At 36.5% G+C, this 25,518-nt stretch overlaps 1 non-coding gene across 1 annotated transcript; it reads left to right on the top strand.

Annotated features, from left to right (window-relative positions):
* Positions 1–20,803: 20,803 nt before the first annotated feature.
* LOC121494016 lies at positions 20,804–20,905 on the top strand. Its single transcript, XR_005988663.1, has one exon. It is a non-coding gene; the product is annotated as a U6 spliceosomal RNA (small nuclear RNA).
* The last annotated feature ends 4,613 nt before the right edge of the window (positions 20,906–25,518 follow it).

Genomic DNA, 25,518 nt, shown 5'->3' with positions numbered 1-25,518 from the left:
GTGTGTGAACCTTGCCATGAGACTCAAGCTTTCTGGAGTGATTTAAAATGTAAATTTTATTTTTATTCAGATATAGGTAGGCTAATAGCTTAGGAGACAATTGCCATTGAAAAGAAAGCTTGATAAATTCACAGATACCAAGAGGAGGGGGCACTCTATGCCAAGAGCACCATGAAGGGAAGCACCAGGATCAGTCAGGAAGCAGAGGGAATCAGGGGAAAATGTGGACAAGTGTCTTTATTGTATTTTCCATAAGAAGGGACAGGCAAAACAGGGTAAGCAGGTTTAGGATTGGCTAATTTAAATAATTGCTGCCGGCTCTGGGGCATAAGCACTGTCCCTGGTTGTAGGGTACCTGGCCCTGAGGTGATTAGGCAGAGGAACAATGACCCCAAGTGAAAGAGCCCATTGGAGAGAAGGGTTGAGGTATGTATAGGCTTGGATGGCTTGGGAGGCTGTGGATGGGTTAGTCTGATATGCAAGACTTGCTCCCAGGTAAGTTGTTTGTCATCTCTAGGAATTAGCCAGCCCTCAGTAGGGCAGCATGACCCCAGATGTGAAAATATCTAGAGAGTGGAATAAAAACACATGCCTCATGTATGCAGTTAACCAGCATACACTATATCAGGTGATAGGGAATTTACTACAATGGGATTGTAGCTTATTTGTTCTTTATATTGTCTTCATAAATCTCAAATAAAATAGTCCTTCGAATTTACCAACTGCTTGTGGTATAGCAGGGAAGGGTACAGTGACCTGTGACATTCAAAAACAATCTGCCACTGTTATTGTCACATAGTGTGTGCAGAGAGGGGGAAAAAGAAGAGATAGAAGAAAGCATAGAAACTTCATCAGAAACGTAATTGTGTTGAGTGGAACATGATACTTCATGGTGGCTTGGCCATATGATATGTCACAAATCTGATGAGAGAAGGGACATATTAGAAAAGCTCCAAATCCTGGGACACCTGGGTGGCTCAGTGGTTGGGCATCTGCCTTTGATCTCCAGGATCCTGGGATCAAGTCCTGCATCAGGCTCCCTGCAGGGAGACTGCTTCTCCCTCTGCCTATTTCTCTGCCTCTCTCTGTCTCTCATGAATAAATAAACAAAATTTTGAAAAAAAAAAAAAAGAAAAAAAGGAAAGCTCTAAATCCTAATTTTGTTTTGTTTTGCATTATTGGCTGGCAAAGAGCTTTTTTTATTCTTGACTTGAAATTGTTTGGCTTGTACTCAGTAGGTAGTCATGACAACTTTAGAGGGATCATGGCCTGGATGCAGACCCTGGCCCTGGTACTTAGAGCTTTGTGACATTGGGCTGATCTTGCCAGGTCTTAGTTTCTTCATCTAATATGGAGATAATAATAGTATCTTGAGTGAGCTTTGAGTAGGTCAGCTTCCAACAGAAAGAGAATCCAATCAATTTTGTGTCTAGTGTATGATTTGCCCTTATTTCACACCTTTATTAACAAATATTGTATTTTTATTTTCCACTTCTGTTCCCTTCATTTTGATGTTACAAGATTTCTAGTTTTTCTAACAAAATTGATTATGAAGAAAGGGTAATTTGAACATGTGTTAGCATTAAGAAGATGACTAAAAAGTACAGACATGCTACAAGGGACAGTTAACATATCAAGAAATTCCTCTAATTTCAATAAAATCTTGTGTTCTGATTTCCCTCTTACTAAAATATAATAGTTGAGACATTTTTTTTCTTTTTCTTTCTAGAAGCTATGTAGGCTCCTAGAAGAGAATTAGAAAAATGTTTTATAGGCAAAAGAAGGAAAGATTTAAATCACTATCATCTTTCCATGCAAATTCATCATTTTCATGTTTTCTAATTGTCTTCTTTTTCCAAATCAGTGTTTTAAAACTATAATTGTTGCTCATGATATGCGTACATTTCACTGTTTTATTTGACATCGTATCCTGGTTGTTGCATATTTCATTATACCATTTTTAGTATCTAAGAATATTCTCTTGAATACTCTTATGGTTATTATAAGAATTATTGAGATAATTGAGAAAATCTAGCTATGGAGCAAAGGTCCTATGGGCTAGAGCCACCCAGAAGACATATTTAGGAGGGCGAACTAACTTCAAAAAACAAACACACAAAGAAAGCCTTTTAAAAAATCAAAGAAGTTTATTTAAAAATACGGTTTTGGGCAGCCCCAAATCGTATTAGCTTAGCAGTTTAACACTGCCTTCGGCCCGGAGCGTGATCCTGGAGTCCCGGGATCGAGTCCCATGTTGGGCTCCCTACATGGAGCCTACTTCTCCCCCTGCCTATGTCTCTGCCTCTCTCTCTGTGTCTCTCATGAATAAATAAATAAAATCTTTAAAAAAAAATGGTTTTCTGCTTCTCTTGAAAACTTGGACCTGGAAATAATTGTGTCTTTGTTTCCTTATGCGAGAATATTTGGAAATAGAGTAGGGTCCACTCTGGTCTTAGTATAAGATTTTCAGTGTGTTGAATGTCCCATCCTCTGTTGCTCCTGCTCACTTGATTTGGCTGCATTGGAGGCTAAGGAAACTTAGAGGAAATTCAAGCTCAGTGTGGGGTTGAGCTAGATGCCAGGAAGGCCTCACCAAATTGTAAGTCTAAGGCTTTAACTTAGCCATGGGGCCTGAGCGACAAGAATGGAGGGAGCAGAGAAACTACAACTCACTGGATACAGCAAGGTGAAGGCAGTAAAAGGATGCTCACAATATCTGAATCTGGTCATTGCCTGGTAAGAGAAGATGACAGGTTTGGCTTTTTTTTTTGTTTTTTAATTTTTATTTATTTATGATAGTCATACAGAGAGAGAGAGAGAGAGAGAGAGAGAGGGGCAAAGACATAGGCAGAGGGAGAAGCAGGCTCCATGCACCGGGAGCCTGACGTGGGACTCGATCCCCAGTCTCCAGGATCACGCCCTGGGCCAAAGGCAGGCGCCAAACCGCTGCGCCACCCAGGGATCCCTTGTTTGGCTTTTTATTTATGGGTATATTTTTTTCTCTCTGAAGTCCTTTTTTCTGGAGGAATTTAGAAGTATGAATTATTACTCTTTGTCTGTACTGTGATGCTTCCAGAGGCAAGTATGATTCCTAAGAATGGTCAGCAGCATCTTTGATTTCTCTTGCTGATATTCACTGGGATCCGAGGAAGAATTGAACCAATGAGGACAAACTCTGGTCATTGCGTTGGCCAAGGTAATATGCCCTTTTACCCCTTGATGGTATGATCACACTTTGCGTGTTGGGACAAATCACTCTGTCCAAAGCAGAAAAGACTCATGACCCTGTTTCAAAAGGAGTTCTTAGAATAATCAGAACACCATCCTGAAGAACATGATGGCTACTTTTCATGATGGCTACTTTCAAAAATGTAAAAATGTTTTTGGATTAAAAAAAAAAAAGAACCCATTTCTTATGGATGCCCTTGAAGTATAAACTTAGGAATAGTAAGTAAAAATTGTATTTTGGCTAGGTTTAAGAATAAATACAATGAAAGCACATCTAAAAATTAGAGGTCATTAAAAACAGAAACATCTCTCTGGAAAAGGGTGAGTTTCCTTTCACCAGAGGTACAGGAGTACATGCTAGAAAATGACTTGTCCCAGAGCTGGAGCTGGAGTGGGGATGCAAACATCCACTCTTTATCTTAGCCAGTCTTACCACTGTAAGCCTCTATAAGCCAGAGCAGCCTACAAGCAGCGCCAGAGACTCTTAAATTGATATGGAGGCGGTGATTCTGAAAACACAACTTGCATTTCCTGCGGAGCCCAGAACTTGAGAGTAATCTTCTATCTCCTACTCAGATCTGCACTGGTTGCCAAACTGCAGGGGAGTAAAAGACTTTGCGTGATCTTGATAGACGAGCCGGAGAATCCCACACAGCTGTGTTGTGGAAATGTTCTCGATTTCCCTCATGATAACATTGAGTCATAAAAAGAAGAAATGAACATTTATTTGCCAACTCCACCTGTCTGTTGGGCCCACCATATCTATATTAGCATCAAGGGAACTTGCCTATAGTGCTGAAATTTTTATCAGTAGGAGAGAAGCAACTGTTCTTTCCCTTAAATGATGGTTAAAGCCAGTTCCTTTTCTCATTGGAAATTAAATGATAAGAATCAAGACTTGGGTGACTCGGCTGTCAACACTTACATTTAGTAAAATGTTTGGAGCAAAAAAAAAAAAAATCTTAGATTTTTAAAATTCAGAATTAGAGAAAAACTGCTTTTGTTAAGAATCCAGTCTGAAAACCAGAAATGGTCTTTTATCTAGAAAGAAAAAGGAAGAAAAGAGAAAAGATAATTGTGTTTTCTAGATAAAAGCAAGATCAAATGAAGGAGGGGAAAAGAAGGGAAATGAAAATTCAAGAGCAACAGTATTTTCTTTTTAAATGCCAAGTTCTGGGATTTATCCTTTTATTAAATTTCTCGGTAAATTCATTATTTCTGAAATCACTGCAATGACATCTCTTCCATTATCAGAGAAGATTAATTTTAGAGTTGAGTGGGAAGTGAGTTTTCAATCTATCCAGATTAACTGATGCACTAATTGAAGTGCCTGTTTTCTTTTTACTTATATTTGCAATTAGCTCATCTGCTTTTTTAACACTTTTAGGATCAGATATTTGCTATGCAGATTCCTTTTAAAAATTGACCCTGTCCTGTGACCTTTGACCCACCTCTCAAGTTGAAATATAAGTATGTCCTGGTTGGGACAATGTGTGTTGTCCTGTTTTCAGGAATAATGCAAACATTAAACAAAAATAATCAATAAAAAAACAAAACAGGTTCTCTGGACCACAACAGCAAATCAGGTCTGGCATCTGTACCCACCACCTTCACAATTTGATTGATAACTGTGATTTGCTGACTCTCTCAATTACTCTGGTTTCATTACAGTTGAGAAATGTGCCAAGCTCTCATTTGGTTTTTATTATCTTTCTAGCCTTGTACTTGGGTGAAATGCCCCAAACTGGCATTTCAGGAAAAGGATAGGTAAATAGCCCAAAGAAAGAAATATATATGTTTCTTCACTGGTAACTTACAATCAGTATCATCTTGCATTGTCACGGAAAACTGTATAAAAATGCACCATTATCATTCAGGGCCCTGCAAACCAGCACACAGCCTGTTCTAAGTCCTCTTAATGTGAAGATTCTATGTATATTTGGATTTTCTTTTATTCTGCTAATAAAATTCCCATTCTAATCTCACGCGAAGAGAACCATTTTCCAATCCCTTTGCACACTTTTGCTCTGCATCTACCTGGTCACTAATTCACACACAATATGGTTTTGGAATGACCTTGAACTAAAGGTGCAATACCAAACCTTATGACTACAACAATTTTGAAGCGTTTCGAAGCACGGGCCATTTTAATTAATTATGCACCATTTGAACTCAGAGCAAAAATAACAAATACATCCTTTCCCTCTGGTAGTAAATATGAGGATACATGGACTATTTTCCAGAGCATCTCTAAGATTGAGGACTTCCAAGTTTTGAACTAGCAGCTTAGGCAATGCCTAAGCCTTTTACAGATTTGAATAGAACTTTCTAAGCCTGGCCACTAAATACATTTTTAAGATACAGGTTAATGTATGTCAGAAATGAACAGTCTAAACACTGCCCCCTGTAGAAAATAGTATATTGCATTTGATTTTATCACAATGCAGATAAAAATACACCAGAAAAAGAAAAGGTGATCCCTCTTGAATTCTATTTCCAATCTGGATATTAGTATTTTTGTTGATATTCTCCTTTAGCGGTAATACCTAACAGTAGTGTCTCTAAATACCCTGCTCTTTTGGCCAATGGCCTACTGGAGCTCTTTACCAGTAACCCTGTGTTAGGATGAAATTTGAAGTTTTATCTTCCTCTCTGTAATCACAACACTCCAAACTGAAACCTCGAAGCTTGGCCTCTTTACACTTGGCCCATATCCAGTCACCTTAATAAAACTGCTTCCTTCTTGCCTCACCCTTGCTTCCTTACTTACTTCCCTAGGTAATCTGTATGTGGTCTGCTTCCTAGACTACATGGCAAGTTCTTTCAATGTTGGGATACTTTCAAATGCATCTTTGTAGGTAAAGACCACCTACTTGTGGTCTTCCCAGGTCCAAGCACAGAGCTTTGATATAATAAACATGCTTTAATTTTTTGATATGTAAATAAATAAAACTGAAAAATCATCTATTTTTATAAGATTCTTGGGCTAGGTTTATAGAACCTATGTCATATTTTGCTTGATTAACATTTACCTTATTTTTCATATTAAAATTGCATCATTTTCTTAGAATCACAACCTCCTAAGTATATATTTTTCTATAATCTGAAATTAAAATACATTTGTGTAGGGTTACATGTATTTTTTAAAAATTCTTGAAAAAGTGAAAAACTCTACATTAAGCTCTACTTTTCCATTGTTTTCTACACATTTTTATTCTTTTAAAAGGTTTCTATACATAATAGTGTAGAAAGCCTCATATCTTTCCCTACAGATTAACAGATCCACCAAAAGCAGAATTGTCAGTGAATGTTATCTCTACTTGGTGACAAGACTAGCCTTTGGGTTCAATCCAGGTTTTAGATGCAGTCTCTCCTGAATATGTTTAATAACTTCAGAAACACCATACCCAGAGAAAAAGTATTCATAAGAAAGAATGCAAAGAATAAAAAGGCAGAGGATGTCGAGGAAAAGAAGAAATGCCTGATGACATATGGCATGTTTCCATTAAAATTATATATTAAGCATATGTTTCACAAGGTCCAAATAGTATCATGCCTATAATATGGCTTTGTTAGGGAGCTATCACAGAAGTCATTCATAATCCCTTTGCTTCTAATAAACCACAGTGATATATGATGTTTATTCCCATGGGCCTTAATATTTTTTATGGGCTTGGGCATAAATAACATGATATCCAGATCATGTACCTTTTCTTTTTTAATAGTTGTAGCACTATCTCTATCACTGATCTTATGCTGAGAGGAAAAAGTTGACACTCTCCAGAAGAGTTGTCTATAGTGTGAAAACAGGTGTGGAAAGAATGGGTATATGGTAAAAAGTCTTATCACAGATTTTTAGATAAAAAATATATCTATCTTATTTTTTAATCAGTTGTTAAATGCCAGGCACTGCTCTGAGCTGAGAAGCTAACATTTCCTGAAAAAGTTCAAAACTCTAACTAAGCTCTTAAGGAGCCAATGATGAACACAAAGAGGAGTTCCTGTTCTCATAGAGTTTAGAGTCTAGTGATCTTTAACATGAAAAGATTCTAAGTGCCTAAATCCATACTACATTGTCCTAGGTCAGGAATTGGCATAACTATGGCCTACGGGCCAAATCTGGACCACCGCCTGTTTCTGTAAAGTTTTATTGGAACAAAGCCATGCCTATTCATTCACATATTCTCTGTGGTGACTTTTGCACTGCAGCTGAGTAGTTGTGATAGAGGCCATATGGCTTGCAAAGCCTAAAATATTTACTATCTTGTCCTTTACAGAAAAAATTGCCAGTTCCTGTACTATGTGAAATGACAGTTTATAACAATGACTTTATTTGTTTAAACCTGAATTTACTCAACAAATTCTTCTAAAACCTTATTGTGCTTTATCAGTAAGGAAACTGAGGCCCGAAGAGATTAATTATCCTGATCAAAGTCACAGAATCACCAGAATATCCAAGAAACAGAGTTGGTATTAAATGCTGGTCTTCTGACCCAGGGTCACTTCACAACAGACTGTGCTAAACCTGTTTTGGAATACAGCAGAGAGGAAGACAGCATTAACTCTTTATCCTTTGGCTTACAGTCAAAAGAGTTCAGGAGCTCAAAGCACTTCGCCCTTAAGACCCCAGGAGGTCTTTGGCATATAGAAAAGAATTGGTAAGTTTTCCCATCTTATAACGTAGGAAAAAAAATAAAGGTTGTTTCTAAATACATTGTTAGAGGAGCTGAATCCTCCAGGTTTCTCTTTGTGATGCAATAGCACTGGACTGAAAGTGCATTTTTGAAGTCTAAGAAAAATTGAAATGTACCCTCAGCACCTAGCAGCACATGGTGTTCAGTATGTACACAATGAGTTTTTTGGTGAATAACAAAGATGCTTTACAGAACTTCGAGAAGGATTTGACCTTGTAAAAATACTGTGTGCTTTAAATTTCTGGGCCTGAAATTATTTCTTGCTATAGAGTCATAAGAGTATTACCTTTGGCTTTCAATTCTTGCTAACAAGAATGACCAACCAAATTTTTAAAACTTCAGACTTTCAGAGTTTTTAAAACATTTTTTTAGACTTTTCAGACTTAACTCTAGAATTTAAGTTCCTTACATTTAAAAAAATGAAAAATATTCTTTTAAAATATGTTAATTATAATCAACAAGTCAGTGACATACCAAATCATAATGGAGCCTGAGGCAAGAGGAAAAATCATTCTTTAACATTTTAATATATTATTCATCATGATTTGAATATTGCAAAAAAATGTTATTTGTATTGATTATTGATTTTGGGGGTCAGCCCCTTAAATTTATAGCTCAAAAGGCAAGTGGCTTACTCACCTCACTCTAGATTCAACCCTGCACAAACACATATACTTAAAGATATTTTTGTCTCACTGGAAAAATTTTGTAAAATTAAGCTTCCAGAGAAAAAATTCATCCTGGCATTTTTTTTTCCCTTCACAACTACATTCCTAGCTTTACAATAAAGTAAAAATTTGTACAGTACTTGTTTTGCATCTGATTGTGCCTGATGAAAGTGTCACAGGAGGAAAGAGAAATCTGCACTAGGGTGATGAACCCTGGTCAGTGTTTGAGATGCATGGACAAGATCTGGGAAAAAAGTTCAAGCTCTTCTCTGGGGAATTTCTTCTCTTCATCCATCCTTTTCCATTTTTAGACAGTATACAGTCCTGGTAAGTGCATCTCTCCTTTAAAAAAATTTGTGTGTATTTATTTGAGACAGAGCCAGAGAAAGAGCATGAGCATAGGGAAGGGGAGAAGAAAACTCCCTGCTGAGCAGGGGGCACGATGCAGGGCTCAGTCTCAGGACCCTGGGATCATGACCTGAGCCAAAGGCAGATGCTTAACCCACTTAGCTATCCAGGCACCCTATTAAGTGTATCTCTCCTAACTTGGCCATTCAGTGCTGTATCTCAAGTTTCTACACTAAGGAATTGGACTAGTAGGAAGAAGCAAGCCTTCCTGGACCAAATCTAAAGCCATGCTGTCCAGTCAATTTTTCAGTAATTAAGCTGATGGTTTTATCTCCATTTATCTACCTCCTCAGCCTTTATTCTTAACTAGAATAAACATGAAATGAGAAAAAAATGCTCCTTTTTGACCTTAGTCCCAACATTACCCCCCCCTCCCAGATTTTGTTATTTAAGTGTAGTCAAGAAGATTTTTTGGTTTTTAGACTTATTCTACCTCCAGCAACAAACTTTAAAGTCCTCTCTGGTTTACAGCCTTACCCATCATTTCAGTGCCTTTCCAAATGAAGCATTTTAACTTGAAGGAAGCATTTTATTTAAATTAAAGTGAAGTATGAACAAAATTGATTATTTTAAAAACAAAAACATAATTCAGCCATCTAAAATCTTATTTTCATTTTGCATGCTAACCTGTCAAAATGTATATGTCTGTTTTGAAGTTCCTTCTGATTGTGTATAACATATGTTCTGCTTTCGCATTTCACATTATGTCAAATCTATTTTTCTGTGCTTTTATATGGTCATAATTATACAGTAATCATTCTGTTATGTGCTTAACTTATCAGATCACATTCTACTTTAAACATTTAGATTCCTTGTTCTAGTAGAAGACAAAGTTCTTCATAAGTATAGAATATCTTTCAATTTACTTTTTTTTCTTCATATAAGTTACCAGGAATAAGGTTACCAGATTAAAGGAATGAATATATGATATATGATTGTAGTTAATTGCTCAAGTTTTTTTAAAATATTAAAAATAAAAATTACACCTCTAACGATGATATTTTAGTGACAACTTGCAATTGAGCTTTTCCGAAAAAATTTTAAAATAATTTGTATATTTTGGCCTTATTTTACTGACAAACACTGAACAGACTCAAATATTATAAACAAGAAATCAGGTGTAAAGCAATGCAAGGAATAGGATTGTGTTCATGTGTTACCAAATAGCCGGATTAAAAAAATAATCAATAGTTGTGTTATTTATATAATACAAACATCTGGATATATAGAAGTAGACAACTTTTCTTTTCAGAAAAGATTTTTAATACTTTAATCTGGATGCTATGTAAACATACCTTGTTCCCATTTTGAATATCAACTACAAAATAGAGGCAAGAAGTAAGAGATGCTCCCATAATTTAAAACAACTTAAATTTGGAACAGAACTTACTAACACTGAAATCAGCATAAAAGTGACAATTCCTATTTTATTATTTTAAGAGGGCTAAAGCTGTAAAGTAGATCATAAAAAGTATGGAATACTATTTTCTAACAACTACTAAAATTATTCTTAATTCTTTTCTTATTTATTGTATTTAACTAAGCAAGCCATGATTCCCTGGTTTAAAGTCTATGAATTGAGTTTCATTATTTTATGGATTGAATGTTTGTGTCCCTGTCCCCATCCCCATCCATATATTGAAGTTCTTTTTTTTTTTTAAAGATTTTATTTATTTATTCATGAGAGACACACAGAGAGAGAGGCAGAGACATAGGCAGAGGGAGAAGCACAGGGAGTCCCATGTAAGACTCTATCCCAGGACCCGGGGATCATGACCTGAGCCAAAGGCAGACGCTCAACCACTGAGCTACCCAGGTAGCCCAAAACCAGGAGCTTATACCACAGCTAACACTGCAAAATCCCCAAGTGTGTAGCTCTAGCAATGGATTCAGAGCCCAAGGACACTGTTCTGTAATCTGAAGCACCCCTTGCCCCCACCAACTCTACAACAAGAACCCGAGTGGAAATCGAATCCATCCTGCCATAGAGGAGCCTATATCTTTGCTGTTATTTCTACCACTGTCAGAGTTAATGCCTAAAAAAAGAAAAGAAAAGACAAGAAAAAAAAAAGGAAAATACATTTTTTCCTTTCACTTTATCACTTTCCACTACCTCTCATTACCAGAATGTAAAAGAAAGCCAGCTGGGAAGGGTGGCTGGTAATTGTAGTTTCCAGACATCTAGTTGCTATTGCACAGAACAGAGCACAGAATTTTGGATATGGACAAAAAAACAAACAAAAAAAAAGAAGACCAGGTAAATAATGTATATATAGTATACAACCGGTAAATATTTTTTTCTTTTTCAAACATTTGAAAGATAAAAATTAAAATTATTATATGTATAGTATTTATTAACAAAGAATTATTTGATACGTTGAACATTTGCTTTGAACATGATTTAATAAGAAATCTTGACTATATACATACAAATAACATATGATTAGAAAGTTGAATAAAATTCTTGTTACCTCAGAGAGACAAGATAACTTCTCAGTCATCTGGATACACAAATCCCAATCTTCTTTGGCCATCTTAGCCCATTCTCACTCCAGAGACAACTACTGCAATTATAGGCTCCGTTCTGACTACTTGCAGTAATCCTTATGGTGACTACCTGAAGTTAGACTATCAGCCCTGGGTACCTGACTCCTGAACAATTGACAAATCTGAAGTTTCCAGTATCCCTTTATTTTTGGTAATTGTCTCTAGGAACTCACAGAACTCAGGAAGGCACTATACTTATGGTAACAGTTTTATTATAGCAAAAAAAAAAAAAAAAGATACAAATCATAACCAGACAAAAGAAGAGGTATATAGTGTGAGACCTGAGAGGGTTCTAACATAAAGCTTCCAGTGTCATCTCCTTGAGAAACCAGGATATAACACTCTCCCAGCACATCATTGTATAACAACATGCACAGAATATTGCTAACAGGGAAGTGCCTTCAAGTGTTGGTGTCCAGAGTTTTATTGGGATTCCACTAAATGAACATGATTGATTGAATCATTGGCTATGTGATTGAACTCAGTCTTCAGCCTCTCTCCTCTCCCTGGAGGTCTGGTTGATATCCTGTGACTCAAAGCTATAGCCCTCTAATTACATGTTCAGTCTTTCTGGTTGTGGCCAGCCTCCATCTTGAGTCTATCTCATTACCACAAACTATTTAGGGGCCTGCCATAAATAACAAACACACTCTTATCACTCTGGGGATTCCAGAGATTTATAAGCTACCTCTCAGGAACCAGGGAAAAATGCCAGACAAATTCTTAAATCAACAGAACTAATACACCACACTAGTTTTTAAGCCAATCCTTAACAAGATGGCAGACTCTTAGAGCCTTCTTCCATGTCAGTAAATGAGATCTGAGGTTGTTTCTGCTGCTCTAAACCTGGCAAATACATCCACGTAAGTCTACTCTCTCAGGGTGACTAGAAAATAACTCTGCATCTCTGTGATTGGCAGGTCCAGTATGGACACACTCTTTTAGCACTTAGGAACAAAATTTCCTTTAATTGCCATGGTTAAATTCTGCCCAAAGGTTCCCACTGTCTTACCTTTGCCCATCCATTTAGATCCCTAGAACAATGACTAAAGCATGGATTTGGTCTGAGAAACTTAATCCCCTCTGGACAATGTGACCTGGGACGGTTGGCTACTTTTTACTCTTTCTGCCAGTTCACAATCAAGGACCCAACAGAATGTATACAGGTTATGAAAGACAAAGAATTAGATTTCAGACAAGAAACTTATCATTAATATAAACTTGCCAGGTGTTTTTGAGAGAAGGAATTAACAAAAATTATTTCCTAATTGCATTGCTTTGAAGATAATCTTTCAAAACAACTTAGAAAGAAAAGTCTGATGATTTTCTTGGACTGTTATTTCATTCATTCCTAAGGAAATTGTTAAGCTTTATAAAATGCATAAATGATTGCTTCATTTGTTTTAATAATCTTTTAAACTATATGATCAGGCTAATTATAAGATTATTAAACTGGCTTAATGTTACCTACTGTTGGCATGGTATTTTAGGAAATATAGTAAGAATGCTGAATGTGGAATTGAAAAAGCTTAAGTATTACTTTCAATAATCATTGGTAGAATAATCATTACTTGGATTATTTCAGTGAAATTTCAACAGAGGAATCTATGGTAGATTGAATTATTGATGAAAATTGTTTAATTCCTTCTAATAATAATTACACCTACACTTCAAAATAAAGTGTACTTCCCTAACCCTCAGCCATGTGACTTGCCTCAGTCAAACAAATGTTAACATATGTGGCAGAGCAGAAGACAGATGTACTTGTGCTTGGCCATGCATCCTGCAATTCTGCAGTTACCAGGAGAAAAGCTCCCCTGGGATACCGAATTACTGTAACCTGGACCCCCAAATTATCACACTTGGAGGAGACCTGAGCCTACTCTTCACTGGAGACTAAAGTGGACTCGGATCCAACCCATCGCTTGCAGCCAAAGCCAGCTGAGCCCAGCTTAGTCAGTCAAGTCCTAGCTGACCTATTAACATGCAAAAGAGAATAAATGATTACTATTTCTAAGCCACTGGATTGTGAAGTGATTTTCTAAGTGGTGTTTTGTGGCAATATTGACTAATGCAGAAGTTTGTAGCTAAGAATGAGGTGCTGCCATAACACATATTTGAAATATGTGTATCAGTTTTGGGATTAGATGGTGGAGAACAAAGAAACTTTGAGAAAAGCCTGGGAAAATCCTACATAGAGATAACATGTGTTAAAACTGTGAGAATCTTTAAGAAAGAGAAGAAGTGCCTATGGAATTTCCAGTACTGGAGGAAATAAATTTTGAGGCAAAAGTTGAAAATGTGCTGATTGTTACTAGCTGCATTTGATAAGGTCCTACAATATTGAGATAAGCTCAGAGAAGAACTTACTGGAGAATAGGTATAAATAGTTATTGTTTTAAGCCACTATGTTTTGGACCAGTTTGTTACACAGCATTATGGTGGCAATAGTTGATAGATATAGAACCGAAAATCTACATTAGTTTTAATCCAACAGCCCTATGGTCTTCTTTCTTCTATAAATATTGACCAATTTCTATGCTGGATGTTATGAGGAATACAAAAGAACAGGGAAAATTTAGCTTACAGAATTATTGATATTTGTGGGTTTTAATTTAACATGAAGTAATTTGAAATACAATATTTATTGAAAAGGAAGTTAGTACTTTAAAAATATCAGGAATTTTATAAATATAAACTGCTTTACATTACCTACAGATCTTCCTTGATTTACAATGCGGTTACAGTCAGATAAGCTTATCAGAAATTGAAACTAACATAAGACAAAAATTCATTTAGTATGTTTAATCTATGGAACATCATAGCTTAGCTGTGCCTACTTTAAATGTGCTCAGAACACTTACATTAGCCTACAACTAGATAAAATTATCTAACACAAAGTTTATTGCATAATAAGGTGTTGAATACATATGTAATTTATTGAATGCTGTACTGAAAGTTAAAAGCAGAATTGTTGTGTGGGCACAGAATGCTTGAAAGTACATCAGTTCTTAACCTTACGGTCGTGTGGCTGACTGGGAGCTGTGGCTGCTGCTGCCCAGCATCATGAGAGCATTGCACTGCATCTTGCTAGCCCAAGAGGTCAAAACTCAAAATTTGAAGTACGGTTTCTAACTGAAGGCATGTTGCTTTCACACCACTGTAGAGTCAAAAAAATTATAAGTTGAACACTCATAAATCAGGGACTGTCCGTTTATATTTCTAAATAGGCTCTGGGCAGCCCGGGTGGCTCAGCTGTTTAGCGCCGCCTCCAGCCCAGGGTGTGATCCTGGAGGCCTGGGATCCAGTCCCACATCGGGCTCCCTGAATGGAGCCTGCTTCTCCCTCTGCCTGTGTCTCTGCCTCTCTCTCTTTCTCTCTCTCTCTGTCTCTCATAAATAAATAAAATCTTTAAAAAATATTTCTAAATAGTCTCTGGCATCCTTAATATAAGACATATTTTAAATATTGAAGGGTTGATAAAAACAGAATAATTCAACAATTAAATTACATTCTACTTAGTAGTTTTGCCTGTTAGTGAAAGAACAATAAATATTCTTGTATTTATTTTAATTGCTGGTTAATGCACCTCTGACCAAATTAAGACATCCCATAGTTGAACCGAACCAATATGGCCAATGTGATTAATTTGGTTTAAATCACTACTGGAGTCTTAATTCTATGAGAGTCCTCATAAATTCTAGCACAGTACAAGCCAACAAGGTTGCAGTGCCAGGGTTAATGTTTATGCCTGTGTCCTGGCTCAGTGTATTAATCCCCAAATGGAGACCAACCTAAAAGCAGTCCAAACACGAGATGGGCTGCCAGGGTAGATTTCTAGCATTATAGCAACTTGTACATATTTATTCACCTCAGTTGTTTGATTGAGAAGTGTATCTATATCTATAAAGGGCAAATACCTGGCACACAATGGTACCATAAAATTATCATAAAATGAGACTATGAACAGGATTATGTGGCCAAGAAGTTCACCATCTGACAGATGCAACAACAAAGGCCACATCTTGTATATATTTAGGGAAATTTTGTGCACAGTCTCAATTTATTTTTTTACCCTCCCTTCCTTTAGTAGCTCATCCCTCCAGAAAGAAAAATAAATCTGAAATATGGGCACAAAACAGAACAGGAGAGGAGGGACACCAGGGTGGCTCAATGGTTGATCGTCTGCCTTCAGCTCAGGTTGTGATCCCAGAGTTCTGGGATCATGTCCTGCATCAAGCTCTCTGCAGATCCTGCTCCTCCTTCTGCCTATGTCTCTGCTTCTTCTGTGTCTCTCATGAATAAATAAATAAAACCTTTAAAAAAAAGAACAGGAGAGGAAAATCTTTGCCGTTACTAGGACCCCATGTAAAACTTACAAATTTCAATTGTGTCAAACATTCCAAGTTTAATATAAATATTTTAAAATATTTGCTCACTGTATACATTTAAACATATCCAGAAGGCTCATCCAGTAAAACTAAATAATTTCTTGTGCCTTAGTAAGCTGTCTGTCTCCTTTGAGTCATGAACCTCACAACAGGGATACCTTACCACATGCCACAGATTATGATTTTTCTTTCTTTGTTTTGTAAATGGAAGAAAAATTTGTTTCCATTTCTTAACTTGCAGTTTTATTCCTTGTGCCAAACCAGACCTTTGGTTTTCCTTTTCTTGAAAATATGTTTTCCTAGTGTTAAGGACTTTTAACATTTTTACAGAAGAGATTTATTATTTTCACTTAGTTTTTGTTTTGTTTGCTGAAAAATGAGATATACGGAGACATGTTATTTTTTTTAAGATTTATTTATTTATTTATGAGAGAGAGAGAGAGAGAGAGAGAGAGAGAGGCAGAGACACAGGAGGAGGGAGAAGCAGGCTCCATGCCGGGAGCCCGACGCGGGACTCCATTCCGGGTCTCCAGGATCGCGCCCTGGGCCAAAGGCAGGCGCCAAACCACTGAGCCACCCAGGGACCCCCTGAGACATGTTATTTTTAAAGGCTCACTTTGATTTGTTGGATAGTGGCCAACCTAAAATATGTACTGTTATTGTGGAATATGAAAACTCAGGAGACATTTCTATATCAAAGACATCAGGCATTAGTGAGAGTAAACTGCATGAAGTCTTGGAGTAGGATTTGCTTCCGTAGGATTCTCTTGTGACAAAAAATCCCTTGCAATACCTTCCAGATCAATCAAAATATTAAAGGCAAGGTTATTTGCATCCATCAAATGCAGCGAGACACACTGGCATTAGGGCTATGGAATTCTGGGTTTCACTTGCCCAGGAAGTTCACAAGCAGTAACAAAAAGCTCTTAGCATATTTCCCACAGACAGGGCAGGGGATGACTGAATATTTAACCATGCCAAAGCATCAGAATATACCTCTTCTACTTAAGAATGGAAACTGCAGCTCCTGAATTTTATGTATTTTCAAGCCGTTAACACAATATATCGTCTGAAAACCATCACGTTACTGCTATTTCTTTTAAGATTTATTTATTTATTTTAGAGAGGGAGAGAGGGAGAGAGGGAGAGATAGAGAGCAGGGGCAGGGGTAGCAGGAGAGGGAGAGAGAGAAGCCTCAAAGCAGACTCCCCGCTGAGTGTGGAGCCAGATGCAGGGTCCATCCTAGGACCCTGAGATTATGATCTGAGTCAAAAATCAAGAACCAGCAGTTCAACTGACTGAGCCACTAAGGTACCCAACATCACCGCTAGTCTTCTAACAAATTGCTTCATAAATGTTAAGTTAAAGGATAATTTTGTACATCCAACCATAATGTGTTCCATGTATATTTATTATTGACCCAAGAGCAAAAGGGGGAAGGAAAATCATTGCTCACTTTTTTTTTGGCATACAGTGATGGCTGGCTTGTAAAAAAAAAAAAGTAGATGAATCCAGAAAGCATGCATTCAGTTATTGGAAGAATCTGATGTCATCCCATCAGGAGAAACTGCTCAGGTTCCTATGATATTTTGCATCTGCAAGCCACAGTATTATGTCCCTCAACTGTTAATGCTGCTACTAAAATTAGGGCCAGGAACTCCACAGCTGAAGTGATTTAAGTGGGTTTGGAAATAACATTTGTTCATACTCTCTTTATAAGGTTATGGTTTGGGTAAGTATAATATGTTGAAGGAGCTCATTTTGTGGATTTATTTCTACATAAGTAGCTGTGGCCAAGTTCAAGGGGTAGGGTGCCTATTTGAGATTTCTCAATTTTACTTTAGTGGGTTGGAATGCCCTTATCCAGTTTGGCTCGGAGATTATATTTTCTCTGGACTGGAGTTGTAAAGAAAGCAATTTAAAATGCATAAACACAGTGACTGAGCCATGCCGTATATCCACCACCCAGCAGGGTATTCACACTGCCTCACTTCCTAACTACTCAGCTGAAGTCCTCACTCCCTTCCCAACTATTAATATTCATGTGAATTTGTACCACTGGGGTTCAGGCAGAATAAAAGGCATCATATTGGAACATCATAGAATAACTTGAGATTTCTAAGACCAAATTTCCCCCAGAATATGCTTTTACAAAATGAATCAGAATATTTTATTTTACCTTAATTTTCGGTGTAGTAAAACACAAACACACACACACACACACACACACACACTCAGGAAGCCTGAGTTTAACTTTGGCTCAGACACCAAATAGGTAACTTAACCAATATATATGAGTGTTCACCATGTGATTATCATAGTACTAGATGCCAGAATCTAAAGGAAATTCATAGTTCTTGATCTTGCAAAGTCTACTGTCCAGCGGTGGGAGCTAAATGAGTATTTCATTTTGGCAAGTAAGAATGTTATCAGTCTATAGACCCTATAAGTAAAGGTTAAAGCAGCTATTATTTTATGATTTGGTGTTAAAAATACATCTCACAAGTCAAAAATTTTCACAATTAACCATTTATCAAGCACTATGCATTGTACTTTACACGCATGTGGTCTCTTAATTCCCACAAGGACTCCATGAGGTGAGGTAGTAATGCAGACATGTTATGTGCCTGGTCCAAGGTCACACAGCTGGTAAGTGGCAGATGTAGAACCAAGATGCCAGTCTGCCAGCCCCCAAAGGCGATACTCTTACAACTGATGTAAACCACTTCCAAATAGGAGTAAACTAAGACTGTCCATCAGAGAGATGATTAAGATGGAAATAGAGCCTACAAGATGAAAAGTCATGATGCATTTTCAGGATAGAACCTATGTGTTGAAGGGAAGATTGAAAGGAATCATTTCTAGATCATATCTGTTTAGAGATTAAGTACAGATATGTACTATTATATTCTATAATTTATATTTTTCTTATTAAATAATAATCAAGGGAAGAATGTGAGCTGGAATGTGGTAGTTGGGAATTATAAAACCTGTTTTTGTCTGCATACATTTATTGCTAGCTGGCTGAAGTGGAAACCCTGTGATAATCCATAGAGGTCCCAGCAGGGTGCCCTGGAAAGAGACTGGCCCCAGAGCCTGATTCCTGCCAATGACTCTGCATGGCACTGGGAACTCATTTCCTTGAACTAGTAGTATTCAGTGCTTCTATCTGTAAAATGAGGACAATGGATCCGGTCCAGTTTTTAGTTCTTGTGACTGTTTCCAAAGGAATTAGGCTCCATGATGTACTCTGACTTTGGAAGTAGAAAGTCTATTATCCATCCACTAAATATATATATGCTGATTAGACTTTGGATTTTACTTCCTGTTAGAGACACTTCTCCTGTCTCTAACTGTACCTGGAACACACACACACACACACACACACACACACACACACACACACACACATTCTCTCCCTCTCTCTCTCTCAGACTCTGTCCTTCTCTTTCATTCCTTCTCTCTCTTACCTGAATATCCAGTCATTCTTTCAGGTCTCAATTTAGAAGTCTCTCTGTTAAGGAAGGTTTCACTGACTCCCGAAGTCTTAGAACACATACGTGTTCTCTTGACCTCTATAAAAGAACTCTTGCCTCGACTGTCACAGAGATGTTGTGAGGGTTGGCATCGATAATACATGTACAGTGCTTGTATCATCCTTGGCTCATAAAAGCACTCAGTAGGAGCATCTGGGTGCCTCAGTGGCTGGGATGGAGTCCCTCATCGGGCTCCCCATGGGGAGACTTCTCCCTCTTCCTATGTCTCTGCTTCTTTCTCTGTGTCTCTCATGAATAAATAAATAAATAAATCTAAAAAAAGCACTCAGTTACTATTAACTAACATAACAATCACGATCATCATCATAATTATTAAGCTTATGACACCAGGTTTTATTAGTTTCTTTGAATCTCTGTGTCATCTAATAGGTGTTAGGTTTAGAGGGACCATAATGGTCTGACTTACGATTGCACCACCAGCAACTGAGCACAGTGAATGACAAGAGTAGGTAAATATGTCTTGACTAGTTAATGCTACATAACACATAGCAGTTTACATAAGGAGACTTTCATTTCCACAACAAAGAAAATTAAGCCTGTAAGCACTTCTATTCTAGTGGAATAGACTGAAGCCTGCCATTGAAAATAATTATGTTAGGAGGGTTATAATAAAGTCATGAACTAAATTTTCCAGAGACATAGCAAAAGAAGTAATTGATATTGCCTGAGAGGTGAGGTACACAACACTTGAGTCAAGCCTTGTACAACCAGAGCGATTTTACTTAGCAGCAGAGACGTGAGAGAAGGATTTTATATCACCCAGGAGGAAAATGGTATAAATAAAAACTGCAGAACATGTTTCTACTACTGACTTACTAGATCCTTTGGAGGGAGCACTGGGGTAAGAGAGAGGGTTAGTAGATAGTAAAGGGAGATGACAATGGGCAGATAAGTGTAGACTTTCAAATGTCTTAAATGTTCATGCCGTGATGTGGAGCTTCCAAAAATTTCCTCAACTCTTCATCATTCACTGTAATCTGTATCTCCACTTTTATGAAAAGCTAGTAAGTGTTCACTGCAGCTATTCACTTGAGATTATGTTTTGATTTTCTGTTTAACATTTCCTCTTTTCCAGCCTCCATCCCCATTTCTGGAACATCTCTCAAATTCAGATAATTGTCACCCACTCTCTGCTGCTGAGTTCAAGTCATTAAAATATTACCTATCTGGTCTCCTATTTGCAATAGATCCTTCAGATCACTGCCAGTTATTTCTGAAACATTAAACATTGATCTGATCCATTATGTTTCTGCTCTAAATTTTAATTTAATCTACCAGAACCACTATTTACTTTTAAAATAATGTTTTCTGTGCTCACTTTGGCAGTCCGTATACTAAAGTTGGAACAATAGAGAGAATATTAGCCCCTGCACAAGAATAACATGCAAACTCATGAAATATTAAAATAATATTTTGTGAGGAGAAAGTATTGTGGCAATGTTCCACATGCTAAAAGATTTCTACATTCTCTTTTATTATCTCTCTAATTATTAAGAGCTTGATTAGTAAAGTCATAATCAGTGGATAAATTATCATGAATCTGGTGAATAAAAATCAAACTGCTAGGAAAAACTATTTTTTGAAGATTCTATTTATTTATTTGAAAGAGAGAGAGAGAGAGCATGAATAGGGGGAGGGAGAAGTAGACTCTCTCTCTGCTGAGCAGAGAGCCGATGTAGGGCTCCATCCTGGGACTCTGGGATCACAGCCTGAGCCAAAGGCAGATGCTTAACTGACTGAGATACCCAGGTGCCCCCCCTCCCTGCTTTTAAAGATTTAATTTGTCTTCTGTGCATTTTTAATTGGATTATTTTGGGGGTTTGAATCACTTAAGTTCTTTATATATTTTGGGTACTAACCTTTTATAAGATATGTTATTTACAAATATCTGCTCTCATTTAGTAGGCTTTTAGTTTTGTTGATTGTTTCCTTTGTTGTGCAGAAGCTTTTTATTTTGGTGTAGTCCTAGTAGTTCATCTTTGCTTTTATTTCCCTTGCATCAGGAAACATACCTAAAAAAAGTTGCTACAGCCAATGTTAGAGAAATTACTGCTTTGTGCTCTCTTCTAGAATTTTTATGGTTTCAGGTCTCACATTTAGGTTTTTAATTCATTTTGAGTTAGTTGTGTGTGTGTGTGTGTGTGTGTGTGTGTGTGTGTGTGTGTGGTCTAAGAAAGTAGTCCTGTTTCATTCTTTTGCATGTAGCTGCCCAATTTCCCCAACAACACTTGTTGAATAGACTCTCTTTTTCCCACCACATATTCCTGCCTCTCCTGTTGAGGATTAACTGACCATATAATTGTGGGTTTGTTTCTAGGCTTTCTGTCCTGTTCCGTTTGTCTATGTGTCTATTTGTCTGTGTGTCTATTTTTGTGCCAGTACCATACTGTTTTGGTTACTACAGCTTTGTCATGTAACTTGAAATCTGGAATTGTGATACCTCCAGATTGTTTTTCTTTTTCAAGATTATTTTGGCTATTTGGGGTCCTTGTGATGCCATATAAATTTTAGGATTATTTATTCTAGTTCTGTGAAAAATGCTATTGGTATTTTGATAAGGATTGCATTAAATCTGTAGATTGCTTTCGGTGATATGTACGTTTTAACAATCTTTTTTTCTACCAATCCAGGAATATGGAATATCTTTCCATTTTTGTTTGTGTCATCTTCAATTTTTTTCATCAATCTTTGATAGTTTTCAGAGTAAAGGTTTTTCATCTCCTTGGTTAAGTTCATTCCTAGGTATTTTATTATTTTTGGTGCAATTATAAATGGATTTACTTTCTTAATTTCTCTTTCTGTTGTTTCTGTGTTAGTGTATAAAAATGCAATGGATTTCTGTACATTGGCTTTGTATCCTGCAAAGTTATGACTTAATTTAACACCTCTAATAGTATTTTGGTGGAGTCTTTAGGGTTTTCTGTGTAGAGTATCATGCTATATACAATTAATGAAAATCCTACTCCCTTTTTTTTGTCTGATTGCTGTGGCTAGGTCTTCCAATACTTTGTTGAATAAAAATGGTAAGAGTGGATATCCTTGCCTTATTCCCAAGCTGAAGGGGGAAACTCTTTCACTTTTGAGTATGATGTCAGCTGTGGGTTTTTCATATATTGCCCTGATGATGTTGAGGTATGTACTCTCTAACCTACTTTGTTGAGGACTTTTATCATGAATGGATGTTATACTTTGTCAAATGCTTTTTCTGCATATACTGAAATGATCATTTTTTAATCCTTTCCCTTATTGATGTGATGTATCACAGTGATTGGTTTGTGAATATTGAACCACCTTGCATCCAGAGAATAAACCCCACTTGATTGTGGTGAATGATTTTCTTAATGTTCTGTTGGATTTGGTTTGCTATTATTTTGTTGAGGATTTTTGCATCTATGTTCATCAGAGGTATTGGCCTAAGGTTTGGTTTTTGTTTTGTTTCTTTTATAGTGTTTTTATTTGGTTTTGGAATTAGGGTAATGCATGCCTTGTATAATGAATTTGAAAGTTTTCTGTCTTTTCTATTTTTTTGGGAATAGTTTGAGAAGAATAAGTACTAACTCTTCTTTATCTTTTAAAAATTTTTTAAAAGACTATTTATTTATTTATTTATTTATTTATTTAATGAGACTGTGAGTAGGATAAGGAACAGAGGAAGAGGGAGAGACAGAATCCCAAGCAGACTCTTCACAGGGCTCAATCTTATGATCCCAAGATTATGACCTGAATGAAATCAAGAGTCAAATGCTTAGCCAACTGAGCCCCCCAGGTGCCCCAGTGTTAATTTTTCTTTAAAGATTTGTTGGGATTCACCTGGGAAGACATCTAGTCTTGGACTTTTATATTTGTTGGGAATTTTATGGTTTTTGATTCAATTTCATTGCTAGTAATCAATCTGCTCAAATTTTCTATTTCTTCCTGATTCAATTTTGGAAAGTTATATGTTTTAAGAATTCATCCATTTCTTCTAGGTTGTCCAATTTGTTGGTATATAATTTTTCATAATATTCTCATGATTCTTTGTATTTCTGTAGTGTTGGTTGTTATTTCTTCTCTTTCATTTCTGATTTTGTTTATTTGAATTCTTTCTCTCTGTCTCTCTGTCTCTCTCACTCTTTTATGACTCTGATTAAAGGTTTATCAATTTTGTTGATCTTTCTGATGAACCAGCTACTGGTTTCATTGATTTGTTATATTAGTTTCTAATTCATGTATTTATGCTGTAATCTACTAGATTTGGGTCTTATTTATTTGTTCTTCTTTCTCTAGCTCCAGTAGATATAAATTACATGTTTTTTTGGTTTTTTTTGTTTTTTTGTTTTAGATTTTTCTTGCTTTCTTGCTTCTTGAGGTAGGCCTGTATTGCTATAACCTTCCCACTTAGAACAACTTTTACTGCATCCCAAAGATTTTGGACCATTGTGTTTTCTTTTCATTTGTCTCCACGTATTTTTTTAATTTCCTCTTTGATTTCTTGGTTGGCCCATTCACTGTTTAGCAGTATGCAATTTAAGCTCTTTATATTTGTGTTCTTTCCAGTTTTTTTCTTGTGATTGATTCTAGTTTTATAATGTCATGGTCAGAAAAGATGTATAGAATGACTTTGATCTTTTTGAGTTTGTTGAGATTTGTTTTGTGGTCTAATACATGATTTATTCTGGAGAATGTTTCCTATGCATTTGAAAAGAATGTGTATTCCACTATCTTAGGATGGAATGTTCTGAATATATCTGTTAAATCCATCTGGTCCAAGGTGCCATTAGAAGCCACTATTTGGATAATCTATCCACTGATGTAAGTGGGGTGTTAAAGTCCCCTACTATTATTGTATTACTATTTAATACTTTCTATGTTTGTTATTAACTGCTTTAAGTATTTAGGTGCTCCTGTGGTGGGTGCATATTTATAATTGTTATACTTCTTTTTTTTTAAAAAAGATTTTATTTATTTATTCATAGAGACACAGCTAGAGAGAGAGAGAGAGGCAGAGACACAGGCAGAGGGAGAAGCAGGCACCATGCAGGGAGCCTGATGTCGGACTTGATCCCGGGTCTCTAGGATCACGCCCTGGGCTGCAGGTGGCACTAAACCGCTGTGCCACCGGAGCTGCCCAATTGTTATACTTCTTGTTAAATTGTTCCCTTGATGATTATATGGTGCTCTTCTTTGTCTCTTGTTATAGTTTTTGTCTTAAAGTCTGTTTTGTCTGGTATAAGTATTGCTACCCTGACTTTCTTTTGACATCCATTTGCATGATAAATGTTCCTTCAACTCTTCACTCAATCTACATATGTCTTTAAGTCTGAAATAAGCCTATTGTAGGCAGCATATAGATGGGTCTTTCTTTTTCATCCATTCTGTCACCCTGTGTCTTTGATTGGAGTGTTTAGTTAGTTCACAAGGTAATTATCAATAAGTATGTACTTATTAACATTTTGTTACTCATTTAATGGTCATTTTTATAGTTTTTCTTTGTTTCTTTCTTCTCTTGTTCTCTTCTTTCATCGTTAGTTGTCTTTCTTTAATGATACACTTGGTTTCCTTTTTCTGCTGGTTTTTTTTTTCATTTCTATTACTGGTTTTAGATTTGTGGTTACCATTAGCTTTGTATATAACATCTTATGCATATAGCAGTCTATATTAAGTTGATGGTCACTTAATTTTGAACCTATTCTTTACTCCTCTCCCCACATTTTAAGTTAGTGGTGATATGCTTTACATCCTTTTATTTTGTGAGTCCCTTGACTGATTTTTACAAATGTACTTATTTTTACTGCTTCTGTGTTTTATACCTTCTTTACTCTTGTTTATGATCTTTCTATTCAGAGTCCCTTTTAACATTTCTTGTTAAAAGTTTGGTTGGATGTTTAACATGTCTTGTTAAATGGCTGATTTATGGTCATAAATTCCTTTAACTTTTGATTTTCTGAGAAACTCTTTATTTCTCCTTCTATTCTGAATGATAGCTTTGCTGGATAAAGTATTCTTGGCTGCATATTTTTCCTTTTAGAACTATATCATATCATTC

The sequence above is a fragment of the Vulpes lagopus genome, chromosome 6 (assembly GCF_018345385.1).
Source record: "Vulpes lagopus strain Blue_001 chromosome 6, ASM1834538v1, whole genome shotgun sequence".
Lineage (NCBI taxonomy): Eukaryota > Metazoa > Chordata > Mammalia > Carnivora > Canidae > Vulpes > Vulpes lagopus.
Note: the sequence above shows the minus strand (reverse complement) of the source record. Positions and strands in the feature narration are given on the sequence as shown.